The sequence below is a fragment of the Globicephala melas genome, chromosome 19, assembly GCF_963455315.2.
Source record: "Globicephala melas chromosome 19, mGloMel1.2, whole genome shotgun sequence".
Classification (NCBI taxonomy): domain Eukaryota; kingdom Metazoa; phylum Chordata; class Mammalia; order Artiodactyla; family Delphinidae; genus Globicephala; species Globicephala melas.
Window position 1 is genome coordinate 5,059,603 of NC_083332.1, and position 23,608 is coordinate 5,083,210.

At 40.4% G+C, this 23,608-nt stretch overlaps 1 pseudogene; it reads left to right on the forward strand.

The window, feature by feature from the left end:
* LOC115847707 (zinc finger protein 665-like) overlaps positions 1-23,608 on the forward strand; it is a 42,849-nt pseudogene that overhangs the window by 19,139 nt on the left and 102 nt on the right.

Consider the following 23,608-nt stretch of genomic DNA (forward strand, 5'->3'; position numbering starts at 1 on the left):
GCCTGGAATTTTTCTATGCAATCCTGTTAATGGTTTAAGTAGTAGTAAGATTACTAACAATTTATGTGTATGTGCTGTGTGTCCACATCTGTAATGACCTTTCATGCCATTCACCTTGGACTTCTTTCAAGTTTTCTCAGGGAACCCTCTGTCAATGTACTTCTAATGCTTTCTGTATTACTTAACTATTTGATTCTTAAGCTTCAGTTGCTGAGCACAGCCCTCTGAGTTCAAGTGTTTGCTGTAACATTTCTTACCTTCTTGATCTGAGTCAAGTTTCTCAGAGTGTCTGTGACAGTTTTTGTCCTCTGTAAGGTGGGGACAGATCTTCCTTTAATGAGCTGTTATGTTGATAACAAGGTCTTGCCTGTAAAAGTACTTACTTAGAGTAATGTTTAGAGTAACATTAATGTAACTTAGAGCAATAGGAAGTGTTCAAACACTTTTAGTCGTTGTTGTTATCATCATCATAGTTGAAGGTTTTGACCTTTCATTAAAAGCACTGCAAACTTTGTCATCTCATCTGTATACTGAATCTCACTCAGTGTGTAGAACGTAATACCTAACACTTCTGCATAGACAACATGGTGTTGAGTGTTACTTATAGGCGTTTCATAGATTTTTCGACAGTGACGAAAAATCATATTAATTGGAGGACCTCATAAGGTCTTATGAAAAAGTATAAGAAATTAAGATTAGAGATACATAATTTTTCCAGATACCTCTAAATGGATCTGGTAGAACACATACTTTAATTGAATCAGTCCTTACCCCTTCCTCGTCTTTTCCATTTGTATGAAGATGAGAACTCTTCGTGGCCCATTGGTGAAGTGTGGTTTCATTTCAGGAACGGTTGACCTTTGAGGATGTGGCCATCGAATTCACTGAGGAGGAGTGGGAATGCCTGGACCCTGCTCAGAGGGCCTTGTACAGGGACGTGATGGTGGAGACCTACAGGAACCTGATCTCCCTGGGTGAGGATAACTTCCCTTCAGAGCTGGGATCTGCCCTTGGGTGTCTTTGCATTTTCCCTTGTGTGCCTCTTGGGAGGCCCTGATAATCTTTGAAAGCCCTGTTGATTCACATCATGTGGCATCATTAGTTTAAACTGACCCTTTCTTCAGATGCTCTGCACGTTTCATGTTACATCAGGGGTTGTCCCAGAGCTTAATTACGTACAAAGCTCAATGGCAAACTTTAAAAAATACCAAATTTCCTATTTTCTGCCTTTTGGCTTTTGACTCAGTTTTTGCAGGAAGAGAGCTTGATGTCTGCATATTACACCGTTCCCTGTGTAGAAGGGAGGCGGTGGATGAATTTGTGAAATACTTTTCCTGACCCATCTGTAATGTCCTCACCCCTCAGCTGAACAAAGAACTGGGATTTTAGGAAAACCACAGCACTTCACATTTCTTTGTCCTGATAAACCAGAATTTCTGTTTCTTTTTTAAAAAATTTTTTGGCCACACCTTCTGGCTTGTGGGATCTCAGTTCCCTGAGTAGGGATTGAACCCGTGCCCTCTGCATTGGAAGCATGGAGTCTTAACCGGTGGGCCACCAGGGAAGTCCCAGAATTTCTTTTTCTGATCTGAATATTATCTCCACATTGGAGCAAGAGAAAGAGCCGTGGACAGTGGGGAGAAATGTGAAAAATAGCCAAGAATACATTGTGTGGGAGTCAAAAGTGCAAACAAAGATGGGTATCTCAGAAGGGCTGTTTCTTTTGTTTAGGGGTGTGTGGGACAGGCGGGTGGATTGGATCTTCTGTGATTGTTACTTAGGAAAAGTGTAAGGACAGTGGACGAAGAGATGCTCCTTTTGATCCCAAATCCTACAAGGGGTGCCTATGTGAATCTCTCAGGCTCTTAGCTTGGCATCTGTGGGTCGAGTACATGGTCCCATCTCAAGATCCTATAATGTCTGACCCTTACACATTGTATTCTTTTTACTCTTTTTTTTTTTTTTTTTTTTTTTTTTTGCGGTACGTGGGCCTCTCACTATTGTGGCCTCTCCAGTTGTGGAGCACAGGCTCTGGACGTGCAGGCTCAGCGGCCATGGCTCACGGGCCCAGCCGCTCCGCAGCATGTGGGATCTTCCCGGACCGGGGCACGAACCCATGTCCCCTGCATCAGCAGGCGGACTCTCAACCACTGCGCCACCAGGGAAGCCCTTCTTTTTACTCTTGTACTGCTCTATCTGGTCTGGGAATGTCGACTGTTCCTAATTTTTCCTAATTTTGCCTCTTAAATTTCTTTGAAGTATGTTCCTAAGGTCTGAAATTTTACCTGGTTTCCTTGTTGGGATAATCCACCTATGTTTATCTGGCAGCCTCTTGTGGAGTCTCTAGGGAGAGTGTTTACTGGGTAACAGAAAATTTTGATAGAGACACTATTCCTCGTACGTTGTAGTATTTTCTTGCTCTGTACAAAATCACCACTGGAAGCTACTCAGTAGAGTGGTCAGCATGTTCTAGGATATGAGATAGAAAGCATCACAAGAGTCTGACTGATAAGTCTTACCGGGTTTTTTTCTGGCTTTGGGGACTGTCACAAAAGGCTGTCTCAAGGGCACTGTGACCGTGTTATTCATGTGTCTCAATGACCATACATTTTAGCCTCTTTAAATTGGTATAGGAATTTATCCCAGGACAACTTTGTCAAAGCTCACATTCTCATATCTGTGAGGCTGTTGGCTAAAGTGTTGTTGATGCCACATTTTTCACTGCCTGTGCCATTGTTCATTCTACCCCAACAGCGAATTTTGAAGCGTCTTAATGAGAGCGTATGAAGTGGAGGGATACCTTCAGTGATGAACGATAATGTGTTTATAACACTGGTACTTTGATTTCGTACATTTCTATGCATTATAAATGATTTTTTATTTTATCATTAGGTTCAAATTTCCATGTTACTCTTGGGGGTTTTGTTTTATGTTTGCAACGCGTGGGATGGTTGATTGGGGATGGGTCCCTGTGGTGGAATTTGTTATCAGTCCCTCTTAGAATCTTTATATATTCTTCATACTCATCTATTATCAGATATGTGATTTAGAAATGTTTTCTCTTTTACTGTTGGTTGTCTTTTCACTGTGCTTTAATGCACAGTAGTTTATATTTTTGATACAGTCCAATTTATCTGTATTTTGTAGCCTGTGCTTTTGGTGTTATACCTGATAAATCATTTGTGGGTCCAATGACAAGAAACTTTTTCTGTATGTTTACTTCTAGGAGTTTTATATACTTGGGACTTAGGTTTAGGTCTTTGAACCATTTTGAGTTAATTTTTGTCTGTAGCGTAAGATAATGGTCTAAGTAAATACTTTTGTTAGTAGGTATCCAGTTTTGGCAACACATTTTAAAAAAAAATCTATTTTTAATTAATTAACTTTTTTTGGCTGCGTTGGGTCTTGCTGCGCATGGGCTTTCTCTACTTGTGGTGAGCAGGGTCTACTCTTTGTTACGTTGCACAGACTTTTCGTTGTGGTGGCTTCTCTTGTTGTGGAGCACCAGCTCTAGGCACGTGGGCTCAGTAGTTGCAGCACATGTGCTTAGTAGTTGTGGCACCCGGAGTTCAGTAGCTGTGACACATGGGCTCAGTAGTTGTGGCTTGTGGGCTCTAGAGTGCAGGCCCAGTAGTTGTGGCACACGGGCTTAGTTGCTCCATGGTATGTGGGATCTTCCCGGACTAGGGCTTGAACTCATGTCCCCTGCATTGACAGGTGGATTCTTAACCACTGCGCCACCAGGGAAGTCCTGTCAATACCTTTTGTTCCACTGTTCCACTGATTCTCCCATTAAGTGGTCTTTACACCTTTTTGAAACATCGTTTAAACATCTACACAAGAGGTTTTTTTTTTAAAGTATAGTTAATTTATAATGTTGTGTTAATTTCAGGTGTATAGCAATTTACAAGATACTTAATATAGTTACCTGAGCTATACAGTAGGTCCTTGTTGTTTATCTATTTTATATATAGTAGTTTGTATATATTCATCCCAGACTCCTAATTTATCTCTCTCCTCGCCCCCCCACCCCCCCGCATCCTGCACTTTCCCCTTTGGTAACCGTAAGTTTGTTTTCTATGTCTGTGAGTCTATTTCTGTTTTGTATATAAGTTCATTTATATCACTTTTTTAGGTTCCACGTATAAGTAATATCATATATGTCTTTCTTTGTCTGACTTCACAGGTCCATCCATGTTGCTGCAAAAGGCATTATTTCATTGTTTTTTATGAATGAATAATATTCCATTGTATATATGTGCCACATCTTCTTTATCCCTTCATCTGTCAATGAAAATTTAGGTTGCTTCCATGTCCTGGCTAGTGTAAATAGTGTTGCTATAAACATTGGGGTGCATATATCTTTTCAAATTAGAGTTTTCATCTTTTCCGGCTATATGCCCAGGATTGGAATTGCTTGTTCATGTGGTAGCTTTATTTTTAGTTCTTTAAGGAACCTCCATACGGTTCTCCAAAGTGGCTACAGCAGTTTACATTCCTTCCAACAGTGTAGGAGTGTTCTGTTTTCTCCACACCCTCTCAAGCATTTACTGTTTGTAGACTTTTTTTTTTTTGGCCACGCCGGATCTTAGTTGTGGCACGCAGAATATTTAGTTGGGGCATGCGGACTTCTTAGTTGCTGTATGACTCTCAGTTGCGACATGCGTATGGGATCTAGTTCCCCGACCAGGGATTGAACCTGGGCCCCCTGCATTGGCAGCGTGGAGCCTTACCGCCTGGACCACCAGGGAAGTCCCCTATTTGTAGACTTTTTGATGGTGGTCATTCTGACCAGCGTGAGGTGATAGCATTTTTTGGTTTTGATTTGCATTTACGTAATAATTAGTGACATTGAGCATCTTTTCATGTGGCTGTTGGCCATCTTTTTGTCTTCTTTGGAGAAATATCTATTTAGGTCTTCTGCTAATTTTTTGATTGGGTTGTATGGTTTTTTTGATATTAAGCTATATGAATTTTGTATATTTTGGAAATTAATCCCTTTTTGGTAGCATCATTTGCAAATATACTCTTCTAGTCCTTAGGTTGTATTTTCGTACTTTTTATGGTTTCCTTTGCTTCGCAGTAGCTTTTAAGTTTAATTAGGTCCCATTTGTTTATTTTTGCTTTTATTTCCGTGTCTCTAGGAGAGAGATCCAAAAAAATATTGCTGTGATTTATATCAAAGAGTGTTCTGCCTTTGTTTTCCTCTAGGAGTTTTATAGTATCTGGTCTTACATTTAGCTGTTTAATCCATTTTGAGTTTATTTTTGTATGTGGTGTTAGAGAATGTTCTAGTTTCATTATTTTCCATGTAGCTGTCCAGTTACCCCAGCACCACTTACTAAAAAGACTGTCTTTTCTCCATTGTATATTCTTTCCTTCTTTGTCATAGAATAATTGACTATAAGTGAGTGGGTTTATTTCTGGGCTTTCTATTCTGTTCCATTGATCTGTGTTTCTGTTTTTTGCCAGTACCATACCGTCTTGATGACTGTAGGTTTGTAGTATTGTCTGAAGTCAGGGAGTGTGATTCCTCCAGCTCCATTCTTCTTTCTCGAGATTGTTTTAGATATTCGGTGTCTTTTGTGTTTTCATACAAATTTTAAAAATGTTTTGTTCTCGTTCTGTGAAAAATGCCATTGTTAATTTGATAAGGATTGCATTGAATATGTAGATTGCCTTGGGTAATATGGTAATTTTAACAATGTTGCTTATTCCAATCCAAGAATATGGTATATATTTTCATCTGTTTGTGTCATCTTTGATATCTTTCATCAGCATCATATAGGTTTTTTTTGGGTTTTTTTGTGGTACGTGGGCCTCACACCGCTGTGGCCTCTCCCGCTGTGGAGCACAAGCTCCGGACGCGCAGGCCCAGCGGCCATGGCTCACGGGCCCAGCCGCTCTGCGGCATGTGGGATCCTCCCAGACCGGGGCACGAACCCGCGTCCCCTGCATCGGCAGGCGGACTCTCAACCACTGCGCCACCAGGGAAGCCCAGCATCATATAGTTTTACAAGTACAGTTATTTTGCTTCCTTAGGTAGGTTTATTCCTCGGAATGTTATTTTTTGTGATGACATGATAAATGGGATTGTTTCCTTAATTTCACTTTCTGATATTTCGTTGTTAGTATATAGAAATGCAACAGATTTTTGTATATTTATTTTTTATATTTATCCAGCAACTTTACCCTGTTCGTTGATGAGGTCTAGTAGTTATATGGTGGCATCTTCAGGATTTTCTACGTGTAGCATCATGTCATCTGCATACAGTGATAGTTTTACTTCTTTTCCTATCTGGATTCCTTTTATTTCTTTTTGTTTTCTGATTGCAGTGGCTAGGACTTCCAAATGTATGTTGAATAAAAGTGGTGAGAGTGGACATCCTTGTCTTGTTCCTGATCTTAGAGGAAATGCTTTCACCTTTTCATTGTTGAGTATGATGTTAGTTGTGTGTTTGTCATATATGGTCTTTATTATGTTGAAGTAGGTTCCATCTGTGCTTACTTTCTGAAGCGTTTTTATCATAAATCAGTGCTGAATTTTGTGAGAGGCTTTTTCTGCAACTACTGAGATGATCATATGGTTTTTAGTCTTCAATTTGTTAATGTGGTGTATCATATTAATTGACTTGCAGATATTGAAAATCTTGCATCCCTGGAATAAATCCCACTTGATCATGGTTTATGATTCTTTTAATGTATTGTTGGATTCTGTTTGCTAGTATTTTGTTGTGGGTTTTTGCATATATGTGATATTGACTTGTAATTTTCTTTTTTTGGAATATCTTTTTCTGGCTTTGGTGTCAGGGTTATTATGGCCTCACAGAATGAGTTCATTGGAAGTGTTCCTTCCTCTCCAAAAGTATTTTTTGTAATAGTTTCAGAAGAATGAGTGTTAGCTCTTGTCTGAATATCAGAATGGGAGAATTCACCTGTGAAGCCATCTGGTCCTGGACCTTTGTTTCTTGGAAGATTTTTAATCACAGTTACAATTTCAGTACTTGTGATTGGTCTGTTCCTATTTTCTATTTCTTCGTGGTTCATTCTTAGGAGATTGTACCTTTCTAACCCATTTCTTCTAGGTTGTCCATTTTATTGGAGTATAGTTTCTTGGAGAAGTCTCTTCTGATTCTTTGTATTTCTGTGGTGTCCATTGTAACGTATCCGTTTTGATTTCTGATTTTATTGATTTGGGCCCTCTCCCTTTGTTATTAATGACTATGGCTAAATGTTTTTCAATATTCTTTTTTTCTTTTATTGGGGTATAGTGGTTTTACAATGTGTTTGTTTCTACTGTACAGCTAAGTGAAGTAGAGTTCCCTGTGCTGTACATCAGGTTCTCATTAGTTATCTATTTTACACATATTAGTATAAAATAGCATGTTAAAAGATACTTTCTTCTTTTCCAATATAAGCATTTAAAGCAGCAAATTTCCCTGTAATTACCATTTCACTTATTAGGTTTTTTTAAATTAATTTTTATTGGGGTATAGTTGCTTTACAATGTTGTGTTAGTTTCTACTGTACAGCAAAGTGAATCAACTCTACGTATACATATATCCCCTCTTTTTCGGATTTCCTTCCCATTTAGGTCACCACAGAGCATTGAGTAGAGTTCCCTGTGCTATACAGTAGGTTCTCATTAGTTATCTATTTTATACATAGTATCAATAGTGTATATATGACAATCCCAATCTCCCAATTCATCCCACCCGACCCTGCCCCTTGGTATCCATACGTTTGTTCTCTACGTCTTTGTCTCTATTTCTGCCTTGCAAACAGGTTGATCTGTATCATTTTTCTAGATTCCACCTATATGCGTTAATATACGATGTTTGTTTTTCTCTGACTTACTTCACTCTGTATGACAGTGTCTAGGCCAACCACGTCTCTACAAATGACCCAATTTCATTCTGTTTATGACTGAGTAATATTCCACTGTGTATATGTACTACATTTTCTTTATCTGTTGGTCTGTCGATAGGCATTTAGGTTGCTTCCAGGACCTGGCTATTCTAAATAGTGCTGCAATGAACATTGGGGTGAATGTGTCTTTGAGTTATGGTTTTCTCTGGGTATATGCCCAGTAGTGGGATTGCTGGGTCTTATGGTAATTCTATTTTTAGTGTTTTAAGGAACCTCCATACTGTTCTCCGTAGTGGCTGTATCAATTTACATTCCCACCAACAGTGTGAGAGGGTTCCCTTGTCTCCACACCCTCTCTAGCATTTATTGTTTGTAAATTTTTTTATGATGGCCATTCTGACTTGTGTGAGCTGATGCCTCATTGTAGTCTTGATTTGCATTTCTCTAATAATTAGTGATGTTGAGCATGTTTTCATGTGCCTCTTGGCCCTCTGTATGTCTTTTTTGGAGAAATGTCTGTTTAGGTCTTCTGCCCATATTTTGATTGGGTTGTTTGTTTTTTTGATATTGAGCTGCATGAACTATTTGTATATTTTGGAGAGTAATCTTTGGTCCATTAATTCGTTTGTAATTATTTTCTCCCATTCTGAGGGTTGTCTTTTTGTCTTGTTTATGGTTTCCTTTGTTGTGCTGAAACTTTTAAGTTTAATTAGGTCCAATTTGTTTATTTTTGTTTTTATTTCCATTACTCTGGAAGGTTGGTCAGAAAAGATCTTGCTGTGATTGATGTCAAAGAGTGTTCTCTCTCTGTTTTCCTCTTAAGAGTTTTATAGTATGTGGCCTTACATTTAGGTCTTTAATCCATTTTGAGTTTATTTTTGTTTATGTTGTTAGGGAGTTTTCTAATTTCATTCTTCTACATGTAGCTGTCCAGTTTTCCCAGCACCACTTATTGAAGGTACTGTCACCATTGTATATTCTTGCCTCTGTTGTAGATTAATTGGCCATATGTACATGGGTTTATTTTGGGGCTCTCTATTCTGTTTCATAGATGTATGTGTCTGCTTTTGGGCAAGTACCACACTGTTCTGATGCCTGTGACTTTGTAGTATAGTCTGAAGTCAGGGAGCCTGATTCCTCCAGCTCTGTTTTTTTTCCCTCAAGATTGCTTTGGCTACTTGGGGTCTTTTGTGTTTCTATATAGATTTTAAGATTTTTTTTGTTCTAGTTCTGTGAAAAATGCCATTGGTAATTTGATAACAATTGCATTGAATCTGTAGATTGCTTTGGGTAGTATAGTCATTTTCACAGTATTGATTCTTCAAATCCAAGAACATGGTATATCTCTCCATCTGTTTGTGTCGTCTTAGATTTCTCTCATCAGTGTTTTATAGTTTTCTGAATACACGTCTTTTACCTCCTTGGGTAGGTTTATTCCTAGGTATTTTATTCTTTTTTTGTTGCAGTGGTGAATGGTATTGTTTCCTTAATTTCTCTTTCTGGTCTTTAGTTGTTCATGTATAGGAGTGCAAGAGATTTCTGTGCATTAATTTTGTATCCTGCAACTTTACCAAATTCATTGATTAGCTCTAGTAGTTTTCTGGTGGCATCTTTAGGATTTTCTACGTATAGTGTCATCTCATCTGCAAACAATTTTACTTCTTCTTTTCCAATTTTATATTCCTTTTGTTTCTTTTTCTTTTCTGATTTCTGTGGCTAGGACTTCCAAAACTGTATTGAATAGTAGTTATGAGAGTGGACCTCCTTGTCTTGTTTCTGATCTTCGAGGAAATGCTTTCAGTTTTTCACCATTGAGAATGATGTTAGCTGTGTGTCATACATGGCCTTTATTATGTTGAGGTAGGTTCCATCTGTGCCCACTTTCTGGAGAGTTTTTATCATAAATGGGTGTGGAATTTTGTTAAAAGCTTTTTCTGCATCTATTCAAATGATCATATGGTTTTCATTCAATTTGTTAATGTGGTGTATCACATTGGTTGATTTGCGTATATTGAAGAATCCTTGCATCTCTGGGGTAAATCCCACTTGATTGTGGTGTATGATTCTTTTAATGTGTTGTTGAATTCTGTTTGCTAGTAGTTTGTTGAGGATTTTTGTGTCTGTATTCATCAGTAATATTGGTCTGTAATTTTCTTTTTTCGGGATATCTTTGTCTGGTTTAGGTATCGGTGACGGTGGCCTCACAGAATGAGTTTGGAAGAGTTCCTTCCTCTTCAGCTTTTTGGAAGAGTTTCAGGATGGATGTTAGCTCTTCTCTAAGTGTTTTGTAGAATTCACCTGTGAAGCCATCTGGTCCTGGACTTTTGTTCCGGAAGATTTTTAATCACAGTATCAATTTCATTACTTGTGATTGGTCTGTTCATATTCTTTGTTTCTTCCTGGTTCAGTCTTAGAAGGTTATACCTTTTTAAGAATTTGTCCATTTCTTCCAGGTTGTCCATTTTATTGGCCTATAGTTGCTTATAGTAGTCTCTTATGATCCTTTGTATTTCTGCAGTGCTCTTTGTAACTTTTCCTTTTTCATTTCTAATTTTATTGATTTGAGTCCTCTCCCTCTTTTTCTTCATGAGCCTGGCTAAAGGTTCATCAATTTTGTTTATCTTCTCAAAGAACCAGCTTTTAGTTTTATTGATCTTTGCTATTGTTTCTGTTTCATTTATTTCTGCTTTTATCTTTATGATTGATTTCTTTCTACTAACTGGGTTTTTTTGGTTCATCTTTCTCTAGTTCCTTTAGCTGTTTAGATTGTATATTTGAGATTTTCCTTGTTTCTTCAGGTAGGATTGTATTGCTGTAAACTTCCTTCTTAGAACTGCTTTTGCTGCATCCCGTATGTTTTGGATCATCGTGTTTTCATTGTTATTTGTCTCTAGGTATTTTTGATTTTCTCTTTGATTTCTTTACTGATCTCTTGGTTATTTAGTAGTGTAGTGTTTAGCCTTCATGCATTATATGTTTTTTACAGTTCTTTTCCCCTGTAATTGATTTCTAATCTCATAGAGTTGTGGTTGGAAAAGATGCTTGATATGATTTCAGTTTTCTTAAATTTACCAGGGCTTGATTTGTTACCTAAGATGTGATCTCTCCTGGAGAATGTTCCATATGCACTTGAGAAGAAAGTGTATCCTTCTGCTTTCAGGTGGAATGTTCTATAAATATCAATTAAATCTATCTGGTCTATTGTGCCATTTAAAGCTTGTGTTTCCTTGTTTATTTTCTGTCTGGATGATCTGTCCATTGGTGTAAGTGGGGTATTAAAGTTCCCCACTATTGTGTTACTATCGATTTTCCCTTTTGTGGCTGTTAGCATTTGCCTTATGTATTGAGGTGCTCTTATGTTGGGTGCATAAATATTTACAATTGTATGTTTCCTTGGTTTGATCCCTTGATCATTATGTAGTGTCCTTCCTTATCTCTTGTAACAGTCTTTATTTTAAAGTCTATTTTATCTGATATCAGTATTGTTACTCCAGCTTTCTTTTGATTCCCGTTTGTATGGAACATCTTTTTCCATCCCCTCACTTTCAGTCTGTATGTGTCCCTAGGTTTGAAGTGGATCTTTTGTAGACAGCATATATACAGGTTTTGTTTTTGTATCCATTCAGCCAGTCTGTCTTTTGGTTGGAGCATTTAACCCCGTTCACATTTAGGGTAATTATTGATATGTATGTTGCTATTACCATTTTCTTAATTGTTTTGGGTTTGTTTTTGTAGGTCTTTTTCTTCTTTTGTGTTTCCTGCTTAGAGAAGTTCCTTTAGCATTTTCTGTAGAGCTGGTTTGGTGATGCTGAATTCTCTTAGCCTTTGCTTATCTGTAAAGCTTTTGATTTCTCCGTGGAATCTGAATGAGATCCTTGCTGGGTAGGATAATCTTGGTTGTAGGTGTTTCCCTTTCATCACTTTATATAAATCCTGCCACTCCCTTCTGGCCTGCAGTTTCTGCTGAAACATCATCTGATAATCTTATGGGGATTCCCTTGTATGTTATTTGTTGCTTTTCCCTTGTTGCTTTTAATAGTTTTTCTTTGTATTTAATTTTTGATAGTTTGATTAATATGTGTTTTGGCGTGTTTCTTCTTTGGTTTATTCTGTATGGGACTCTCTGCACTTCCTGGACTTGATTGGCTATTTCCTTTCCCATGTTTAGGGAAGTTTTCGCCTATAATCTCTTCAAATACTTTCTCAGACTCTTCCTCTTTCTCTTCTTCTCCTGGGACACCTGTAATTCGAACGTTGTCCCCGAGGTCTCTGAGACTGTCCTCAATTCTTTTCATTCTGTTTTCTTTATTCTGCTCCATGGCAGTTATTTCCACCATTCTATCTTCCAGGTCACTTATCCGTTCTTCTGCCTCAGTTATTCTGTTGTTGATTCCTACTAGAGTTTTTTTTTTTTTCGGTACGTGGGCCTCTCACTGTTGTGGCCTCTCCCGTTGCGGAGCACAGGCTCCAGACGTGCAGGCTCAGCGGCCATGGCTCACGAGCCTAGCCACTCCGCAGCATGTGGGATCTTCCCAGACCGGGGCACGAACCCGTGTCCCCTGCATCGGCAGGCAGACTCTCAACCACTGTGCCACCAGGGAAGCCCCCTACTAGAGTATTTTTAATTGCACTTGGTGTGTTGCTCATCACTGTTGGTTTGTTCTTCTGTGTCCTTGTTAAACATTTCTTGTGTTTTATTCTATTTCTGAGATTTTATTATTTTTTTATATAAATTTATTTATTTGTTAGTTTTAGCTGTGTTGGGTCTTTGTTGCTGTGCGTGGGCTTTCTCTAGTTTCAGTGAGTGGGGGCTACTCTTCGTTGTGGTGCGCGGGCTTCTCACTGTGGTGGCTTCTCTTGTTGCAGAGCATGGGCTCTAGAGCACGTGGGCTTCAGTAGATGCAGCGCGTGGGCTCAGTAGTTGTGGATCGTGGGCTCTAGAGCACAGGCTCAGTAGTTGTGGTGCACGGGCTCAGTTGCTCTGCGATATGTGGGATCCTCTGGGACCAGGGCTTGAACCCATGTCCCCTGCATTGACAGGCGGACTCCCAACCACTTGCGCCACCAGGGAAGCCCTATTGCTGAGATTTTAGATCATCTTTACTATCATTACTCTGAATTCTTTTTCAGGTAGACTGCCTATATTCTCTTCATTTGTTTGGTCTTATGGGTTTTTACCTTGCTCCTTCATCTGCAGCATATTCCTCTGTCTTCTCATTTTGTTTAATTTACTGTGTTTGGGGTCTCCTATCCGCAGGCTGCAGGGTCGTAGTTCCTCTTACTTCTGGTGTCTGCCCTCAGTGGGTAAGGTTGGTCCAGTGGCTTGTGTAGGCTCCCTAGTGGGGGGACTGGTGTCTCCGTTCTGGTGGGTGCTGCTGGATCTTGTCCCTCTGATTGGCAGGGCCACGTCCGGTGGCTCTTTTTGTGGTGTTTCTGAGCTTAGTATGACTTTAGGCAGCCTGTCTGCTAATGGGTGGGGTTGTGTTTCTGTCTTGCTAGTTATTTGGCATGAGGCCTCCAGCACTGGACCTTGCTTGCTGTTGGGTGGAGCCAGGTCTTGGTGTAGAGATGGAGTCCTGTGGAAGAGCTCTTGCCAATTAATATTCCCTGAGGCTGAGAGTTCTCTGGTCATCCAGCGTCCTGGACTAGTCCCTCCCACCTCAGAGGCTCAGGCCCGACCCCTGTTCAGAGCACCAAGAGTCTGCAACTGCACGGTGTGGAAGAAAAGGAAAAAAAAAAAAGAAGGAAAACAGACACACACAAAGAAACACACAAACGAAAACAAACAAAAAAGAAAACGAACAAACAAAACCCCAAGACAAAAAAACAAACCGCAGGAGAGAGAGATAACAAAAAAGAAGAGAGCAACCAAACAAACGAACCCCAAAATGAAAACAAACACTAAAAACTAAACTACCTAAAAAAAAAAATTAAAAAAAAAATAATAAACTACCAAAACTAAAAGCAAATCAAAAGCAGAAATCGAACTCTCGGTAGGTCTCTGCACCTGCTGTGGGCACCATGGGGCCAGCTTATGCTCTGACCTGACCCAACTCGTACGAGTACTTGCCCCAGAGTCCACAGCCTCAATTGTGGAAACACTCGTTGTCTATTCAGATATTGCACAGATGGAGGGTGTACCAAGCCGATTGAGGGATTTAATCTGCTGCTCCTGTGGCTGCGTGGAGAAATTTCCCTTTCTCTTCTGTGGTTGCACTGCCCCAAGAGTTCAGCTTTAGTTTTGGCTCTGCCTCTGTGTTTTGGCCACCCTCAGGAGTCTCTTCCCCACCCGGGCAAGGGGGAGTGAAGGCAGTGGCTGGTTAGGGCTCACTTGCTCACCCAGGCCAGGGAGCGGGAAGGACACAGCATTCACAGTTGGGATGTGCGGGGAGTACCTTTGGCAGCAGAGACCAGTGGGAATTTTCAACAGCCTGAGGTGTGCTGTTCGCCCTCCCCAGGAAGTTGGTCCCAGATCGCTGGACCGTTGGCAGTGGCGGGCTGCACTGGCTCCCGGGAAGGTGTGGGCAGTGACCTGGGCTTGCTCACGGGACCTGCGGTGGCAGCAGTAGCTGCCACGCCCACCTCTGGGGTTCAAGATAGCAGGCACAGCTCTCACCAGGCCCTAGAGCTTGTGTAGGCTGTGCCCTGCTGTCTGTGAGTGCGTGGAGAAAGAGGCTCCTAGGGCGGGTGTGCCCCTCTCCTCGTGCACCCTGCAACAATGGTCCCTTGTCTATCTGGCAGGCCCAGGTTGCTTTCCGGACTCCATCAGGCTGTCTTCTCACAGCTAACCCCCAATCCTCTCTCCCTGGGGTCTGACCTCTGAAGCCCGAGCCCCAGCACCCAGCCCCCACTCGCCCCGGCAGGCAGGCAAGCATCTCAGGCTGGGGAGTGCTGGTTGACACTGATCCTCTGTGCGGGATTCCCTCTGCTTTGCTCTCCGCACCCCTGTTGCTGCGTTCTCCTCTGAGGCTCCAAAGCTCCCCCTTGTCTCTGCCAGTGAGGGGGCTTCCTAGTGTGCAGAAACATTTCCTCCTTCACAGTGCCCTCGCAGAGGCGTGAGTCCTGTCCTGTTGCCTTTGTCTCTTTTTGTTTTTTCCTTTTTTCTTTTGCCTTACCCAGTTACATGGAGACTTTTTGCCTTTTTTGGAAGTCTGAGGTCTTCTGCCAGTGTTTTGTAGGAGTTGTTCCACATGTAGATGTGTTTTTGATGTATCTGTGGGGAGGAAGGTGATCTCCACATCTTATTTCTCTGCCATTTTCTGAGACTTCTCTATCAATGTTCTTTATCTTTTCAAAGAACCAGGTTTTAGTTTCATAGATCTTTTCTTTTCTTTTTTCTTTTTTTTGGTCTCTATTTCATTTATTTCTGCTCTGATCTTTATATCTCTCTTTGGGGTTTTGTTCTTTTTCTAGTTCCTTTAGGCATAAAGTTAGGTTGTTTATTTGAGGTTGTTTGAGATTGTTCTTGAATCCTAAGTTTAGCTTGTTTTGCTATAAACTTCACTCTTAGAACTGTTTTTACTGTGTCCCATAGGTTTTGGGTCACAGTTTTCATTTTCATTTGTCTCTAGGGTTTTCTTTTTTTAATTTCCTCTTTGATTTCTTCAGTGATCCACTGGTTGTGTAGTAGCATATTCTTTAGCTTCCACATCTTTGTGTTTTTTGCAGCTTTTTTGGTTTTTGGTTTTTTTTTTTTTTTAGTTGATTTCTAGCTTCATAGCATTGTGGTCGGAAAAGATGCTTGATATGATTCCAGTTTTCTTACATTTACCGAGGATTGCTTTGTGATCCAGCATGTGGTCTGTCTTGTAGAATGCCCCACGTGCACTTGAAAAGAATGTGTATTCTGCTGCTTTCAGGTGGAATGCTCTATAAATATCAATTAAGTCCATCTGCTCTAATGTGTCAGTTAAGGCCTGTGTTTGCTGATGGATTTTCTGTCTGGATGATCTGCCCATTGATATAAGTGGGTGTTAAAGTCCCCCACTATTACTGTGTTGCTGTCCATTCTCCTTTTATGTCTGTTAACATTTGCCTTATATATTGAGGTGCTCCTTAGTTGGGGTGGATATATATTTGGAATTGTTATGTCTTTTTGGATTGATCCTGTGATCATTTTCTCGTGGCCTTGTCTCTTTTAACAGTCTTTTTTCTTTTTCAGGTCTGTTTTGTCTGTTTTATTTCCAGTTGCATGGAATACTTTTTACCATCCCTTCACTTTCAGTCTGTATGTCTCTGCATCTGAAGTGAGTCTCTTGCAGGCAGCATATGTACAGGTCCTATGTTTGTATCCATTCATCCAGTCTGTATCTTTTGGTTGCAGCATTTAGTTCATTTACATTTAAGATAATTATTGATATGTATGTTTCTATTGCCATTTCATTAATTGTTTTGGATTTGTTTTTGTAGGTCTTTTTGTCCCCCTTTCTTCTTTTGTTCTCTTTTCTTGTGGTTTGATGAGTATCATTAGTGTTATGGTTGGATTTCTTTTTCTTTTTTATATGTATATGTATTAGAGATTTTTGCTTCTCAGTTACCATGAGGTTTTTGTATACTAGTACGTATGTTTATGTGCTTGTTTGAAGTTGCTAATCTCAAATGCGTTTTAGATACCCTGCATTTGTAGTCTCCTCTCTGCATGATTACTGTTTTTGAGATTATATTTTACATCCAGTTGTTTTGTATATCCCTTAACTGCTCATTGTGGATACAGATGGGTTTACTACTTTTGTTTTTTAACCTACCTACTAGCTTTGTGTGTGGATGATTTTCTGCCTTTATTACATGTTTGCCTTTACCAGTGAGCTTTTCCATTTTGTGATTTTCTTGTTTGTAGTCAAGAAGGTCTTGTTGTGGTCTTTTCCCACTAGAGAAGTTCTTTTAGCATTTGTTGTAAATTTGGTTTGGTGGTGTTGAATTCTTTTAGCTTTTTCTTGTCTATGAATCTTTTGATTTCTCCATCAATCTGAAGGAGAACTTGCTGGTTTGACTACTCTTGGTTGCAGGTTTTTCTCTTTCATCACTTTAAGCATATTGTGCCAGTGCCTTCTGGCTTGCAGAGTTTCTGATGAAAAATCATGTGATAGTCTTATGGCAGTACTCTTGTGTGTTTTTTATTGCTTTCCCTTGTTGCTTGTAATTTTCTGTCTTTAATTTTTGTTGTTTTAATCAGAATGTCTCTTGGTGTTTCCTTTCCCAGGTCAGAGAAGTTTTCAGCTATTATCTCTTCAAATATTTTCTCAGGCCCTTTCTCTCTTCTCCTTCTGGGAACCCTGTATTGTGAATATTAGCATACTTGCTCTTGTCCCAGAGGTCTCTGAAACTGACCTCATTTCTTTTTATTCTTTTCTTTTTTTCTCTTTGGTGGCAGTGATTTCCCCTACTCTGTTTTCCAGCTCACTGGGCCATTATTCTGCCTCATTTCGTCTATTATTAATTCCTCATATTTTTCATTTCATTTATTGTATTCTTCAATTCTGTTTCATTGTTATTTAGAATTTCTAAGTCTTTGTTAAAAACTTCTCATTTCTCACACTGTGCATCCATTCTCCTCCCAAATTCTTTGATCATCTTTACGATTATTCCTCTGAACTCTTTCTTGAATAGTTTGCCTGTCTCCACCACACTTGGTTCTTCTTCTGGGCTTCTATTTTGTTCCTTTATCTGAAACATATTCCTCTGTCGCCTCATTTTTTTTTTTTCCTGTCGCCTCATTTTGTCTAAATTGCCATTTGTATTTTATGTATGTGGTAGGTTAGTTACATTTCTCAACCTTGGAGAAGTGGCCCTCTGTAGGAGACGTCCTATGCATTCAGGCAGTGCACTCCCCTTTCGTCACCTATGGACCAGGGGCTATCTGGTCCTCAGGTAGTATGTGGCCTGCATTTGCAGATTTGGTCTATAGGCTGCAGAGACTATAGTTTTCTTGCTTCTCGTGTCTGCCCCCTGGTGAGTGAAGCTGGTCTAGAGGCTTGTGCAGACTTCCTTGTGGGAGGGGCAAGTGCCTGCTCTCTGGTGGGTGGTGCTGGGTCTGCCTCTGGTGGATAGGGCCCACTGGTGTCTCGGGGCATGGGAAGTAGCTGGGGCTCAGGAAGTCTTTAGACAGCCTGTCTGCTAATGGGTGGGACTGTGCCCCTGCCCAGTGTGTTGTTTGGTCTGAGGTGAGGAGTCACAGCACTGGAGCCTGCAGGGTTTTGGATGGGGCCAGGTCTTGGTGCCAAGATGTCAGCCTCCAGGAGAGCTCATGCAGATGAATGTTCCCTGATATGTCCACCACCAGTGTCTATGTCTCCTGACCATGCTACAGTTGCCTCCTGCCTCCCCGGAGATCCTCTAAGACCCGCAGGTGGCTCTGGTCCATGCTCCTATGATATTACTGCTTTTGCCCTTTGTCCCAGTGCATGTGAGATTCTTTTGTGCGCCCTTTAAGAGTGAAGTCTCAATTTCCCCCAATCCTGTGGAGCTGCAGTCAAGTCCCGCTGGCCTTCTAAGCCAAATGCTCTGAGGACTCTGTTTCCTGGACTCCTGGGCTGAGCTGCCTTACGTGGAGCTCAGAACTCTCACTCCTGTGGGAGAACCTCTGTAATATAATTATTCTCCTGTTTGTGGGCTGCCCACCCAGGGGGCATGCGATTTGATTATATGGCCAATCTGCCCCTCCTTCTGTCCAGTTGTGGTTCCTTCATTAGCTGTTGAAGATCTTTTCTGGTAGGTTCTAGTTCAGTGGTTGCTCTTCAGTCAGTTGTGCTTTTGGTGTGCTTGTGAAAGGAGGGGAACTTAGGGTCCTTCTCTGCCATCTTAGCCGCTATCCCTCAAGAGTTTTTTTTTGGAAGTCTTCTGTTCTATTCCAGCAGTCTGTCTGTATGCCAGTACCACACTGTTTTGATTAGTGTATCTGTGGAATAAGTTTTGAAATAAAGAAGTGTGATACAACAAGTTTGTTCTTTTCAAGATTGTTTTTGCTATTTGTTTTCTCCTGAGACTCCATATGAATCACAGGATGGATTTATCTGTTTCTTCAGGAAAACACTACTGGGATTTCACGAGGGAATGATTTGAATATAATGATCACTTTGGGTAGTATTGACATCATGACAACATTGACTTCCAATCCATGAATTTGGGATGTCTTTGCATTTATTTTTGTCTTTTCTAAAATTTTCAGCAGTCTTTAGTTTGCAATATACATATCTTTACCTTCTTGTATAATGTTGCATCTAACTTTTTTTTTTTTTTGATTTTCTTGTAACTGGAATATTTTTCTCATTTTCTTTTTTGGTTGTTCATTTTTAATGTTTATGAGCCCAACTGAATTTTGCATGTTGATTTTATATCTTGTCATTTTTTTAGAGCTCTAAAAATTTTAGCAGGTCTTTTCTGCGGAATATTCACGGTTTTCTACATATTAGATCATGTCAGTTCTGTAGAGATGATTTCACTCCCTTTTGCTATTGGGATATCTGTTACCCAATTTTCTGCCTCTGTGTTCTTCCTGGGACTTCCAGTAATAGGCTTTTAGAAATATTGAGAGCAGGTATCCTTGTCTTGTTCCTGATCTTAAAGGAAGAGCTTTCATTCTTTCACCATTGAGTATGATGATAGCTTTGTGTAACTGCTCCATTGCAGGATATTTTTCAGCATAGTCTTCTCCCTTTTCTTGATAAAGAACGTACATCACACATGATGTTGAATACAAATTCATATGCCCGTTCCTCATTGGAGTTAGAAGCAGAGAAATGTGTATTAGTTGAGGAGGTGCCAACCAGAAACTTGGGAGACCTGGCCTTGCCTCAAATCCATCTTCCTGGCTGGCCAGGGTGTAAGATTTTTAAAGGGTAAGGGAGAGAGGGGAGGGGAGTGTCTGTAATCCCAGCTTTCCTATAAGATCTCAGCTGCAGACTTTTGAGAATCAAGTTGTGGCTTCCTTTCTGATTATTCTGTATGTTTCTGCAAAGCAGTTCCTAAATCAGAGTCTTGTGATCCCTTAACTTCCTTCTAGGAGACAGGAAAAGCAATAGTTCAGGCATTTTATTACTTAGAGCCAAATGTGGCTGGTTAAGAATTTCAATTCTCAGTGGACCCTCTGGTGTCATCAATTTTTAAGTCCTCTTGGGGTAACTGGTTGAAGCCACAGTTTGGGTTCATAAATCAAGGTACCAATTTAAGCTACCAATTATGGAAGTGATTAAATTGGACTTGCTTTTCCTTTGTTTCTGTATTCTCTCAATCCCCTAATTAGTAACTGCTTGAATCTGACTTTCTGAACTCAGGAATGGTCTAGGAGACTAAAGCCTATTTTTTTTTTTTTTTTTTTTGTGGTACGTGTGCCTCTCACTGCTGTGGCCTCTCCCGTTGCGGAGCACAGGCTCCGGACGCGCAGGCTCAGTGGCCATGGCTCACGGGCCCAGCCGCTCCGCAGCACGTGGGATCCTCCCGGACCGGGGCACGAACCCATGTCCCCTGCATCGGCAGGCGGACTCTCAATCAACCACTGCGCCACCAGGGAAGCCCAAGCCTTTTTTTTTTTTTACAAACAGGAAATGGGAGACTCGGAAAGGCTTTTGTAACCAGGAAGGCCCTGCAGATTCCTGTTCAGTTTCAGTCCCCCGTTTTCTTTGGTACTCCTCAATCTTGAGATGAACATGTGTGGAAGAAGAAACAGAATAAAATTTTCGATAGGTTAATCAGACTTAGCAGGAAAACTCAGATTTAAGGCAACTTAACTTTTGAAAATTATGGTCCCCTACTCTACTGGAGGGTTGATTCGGTTTCTTTGTAACTGCACGTATGTACAGAAGAAACTCATTTGTCTTTAGATGGCTTTTTCCTGTTTTTTTCTTCTGATTTCTGCTAATAAAATTCATGTTGTTTATGATATGACTTTATCTGCATTATATCTTATATGGTTTTCATTTGCATTTTTTTCCAACAACATTGTGTCTCACCCTAGTCAATAAATATACAAAGTGCTCACTTTTTGTTTCTAGTATTTTGGAGCCATTAAACCAGATAATTAAGGATACCACATAGGTAGGGATTGCTCTGTTACTGGCCATTAGATAACTGGAGGATATTTTATGTCTTAAATTGTAAATGTCATTTACAGATGATGGTCTTTTAGCATGTATTATGCAATACAACTGACACATACTACTTGTTAATGTAAAATGCCTTTTTTGGGGGGGGTGTACATAGTTCTATAGCAAAGATTTAGAAAAATATATTGTTTCTTACAAATTGTTTTATCAAATTCTTCATTTTCTCTGTTATATTTGTTTTACAGTTCTAAACAGCCAATTATATTATTAATTGGATAAGTTTCGTTTTGGATTATTTCCCGGTATAATACATTGTCTATTTTTTTTTTTTTTTTGCGGTACGCGGGCCTCTCACTGTTGTGGCCTCTCCCGTTGCGGAGCACAGGCTCCGGACGCGCAGGCCCAGTGGCCACGGCTCACGGGCCCAGCCGCTCTGCGGCACGTGGGATCCTCCCGGACCGGGGCACGAACCCGCGTCCCCCGCACCGGCAGGCGGACTCCCAACCACCGTGCCACCAGGGAAGCCCTACATTGTCTATTTTTAAAAATTAATTTATGTACAGTAAGTATGCAGAATACATCAATAGTATATTTTTCTCCTCAATTATGAGACAGCAGTATGTTTACTGTTGGTTGGTATGTTCTTAGAGATGATAGTAGAAGAATACTCTTTCTTTGAGAGCCGACATAAGTTTGTCTAGTGTGAGTGTTTTTGTCATATGGTGTTTAAAACTAGGCTAGGGCTTCCCTGGTGGCGCAGTGGTTGAGAGTCCGCCTGCCGATTCAGGGGACCCAGGGTCGTGCCCCGGTCTGGGAGGATCCCACATGCCGCGGAGCGGCTGGGCCCGTAAGCCACGGCCGCTGAGCCTGCGCGTCCGGAGCCTGTGCTCTGCAACGGGAGAGGCCACAACAGTGAGAGGCCCGCGTACCGCGAAAAAAAATAAATAAATAAAACTAGGCTACCTTAAAGTATATTTGGATTTATGTTGTCACGCTTTCTTAAGTAAAGAATTCTATTCCTTTAGTGTTTCCAAAAATTTAAGGTCATGGTTGGGGCATTTCATACCTATCTTTGGTATAAGTATTACATCTGTTGTAATATCATATATTCAACATGAGACATATATCTTGGAATTATTGTGAATGGGATACCTATGGTTCTTTATATCTTGTAGATATCTCCCCTATACATGTGATCAAGCAATTACAACCCAAAGTGAACAGTGATAAAGGAGAAGTATTCCAAATACCAATGTTGGGAAGACCTGAAAGCTGTAAAATCAAACATTTTCACCTCTGGGAAATTCAGAAAAATATGTATGACTTTGAGTGTCAGTGGAGAGACGATGAAAGAAATTACAAAGGAATGCCTGTAATCTGCAACAAAAATCTCACTGATGGAAGAGATCGACATGGTAGAGGGGGTGCAGGAATGAAGCCCTGTGGAAATAGGCTTGGATTAAACTTCCAGGATAAACTGCAGATATTTCAGACTGATGGGATAATTTCTGAATGTGATGTAGTTGAGAGGTCTGTCAACAATTGTTTCTCATTTTCACCACTTCAAAGAATTCCTCCTAGTGTCCAAACCAATGTTTCTAATATATATGGGAATGATTTTGTGCATCCTTCAGTGATGACGCAAAACCTTAAAGCACACAGGGAAAGACCTTGCAAATGTAATGAGTGTGGGAAAGCCTTTCTTAAGGGCTCACACCTCATTAAACATCAGACCATCCACACAGGAGAGAGATTACATAAATGTGACATATGTGACAAATTCTTTGGTCGAAGTTCACAGCTTGCATGTCATCATAAAATTCATCCTGGAGAGAAATGTTACAAATGTAAGGCGTGTGGCAAAACCTTTAACAATGGCTCCACCCTTGCCAGACATCAGATAATCCACCCAGGAGCAAACTTGCATAAATGTGATGTATGTGGTAAAATCTTTGGTCAAAATTCATACCTTGTACGTCATCAGAATATTCATGCTGGAAAGAGAAGTCACCAGTGTAATGAGTGTGGTAAAACCTTTACTGACAGCTCAAACCTCAGTAGACATCAGAAAATTCACACAGGAAAGAAATTATATAAATGTGATACATGTGGCAAAGTTTTTAGCCGAAATGCACACCTTGCTGGTCATCGGAGGATTCATACTGGAGAGAAACCTTATAAATGTAATGAGTGTGGGAAGCTCTTTAGTCAGAATTCACATTTCATAAGTCATAAGAGATTTCATACTGGAGAGAAACCTTACAAATGCAGTGAGTGTGGCAAGGCCTTTAGTGAGAAGGCAGTCCTTTTAAGTCATAAGAGAATTCATACTGGTGAGAAACCTTACAAATGTGATGAGTGTGGAAAGGTCTTTAGTCAAAAATCACATCTTCGACTTCATTGGAGAATTCATACTGGAGAGAAACCTTTCAAATGTAATGAGTGTGGCAAGGTCTTCAGTCGAAATTCACACCTTACAAGTCATCGGAGAGTACATATAGAGAAACCTTTCAAATGTTTTGAGTGTGGGAAAGCCTTTACTCAGGTCTCAACCCTCGCTACACATCAGAAAACCCATACCTGAGAGAAACTATGTAAGTGTGATATATGTGGGAAGGGCTTCAAAATTCACACCTAACTGTTGTTCAGAGAATTCATACTATGGAGAAATCATACAGATATCAGTGTGGCAAAGCTTTTGT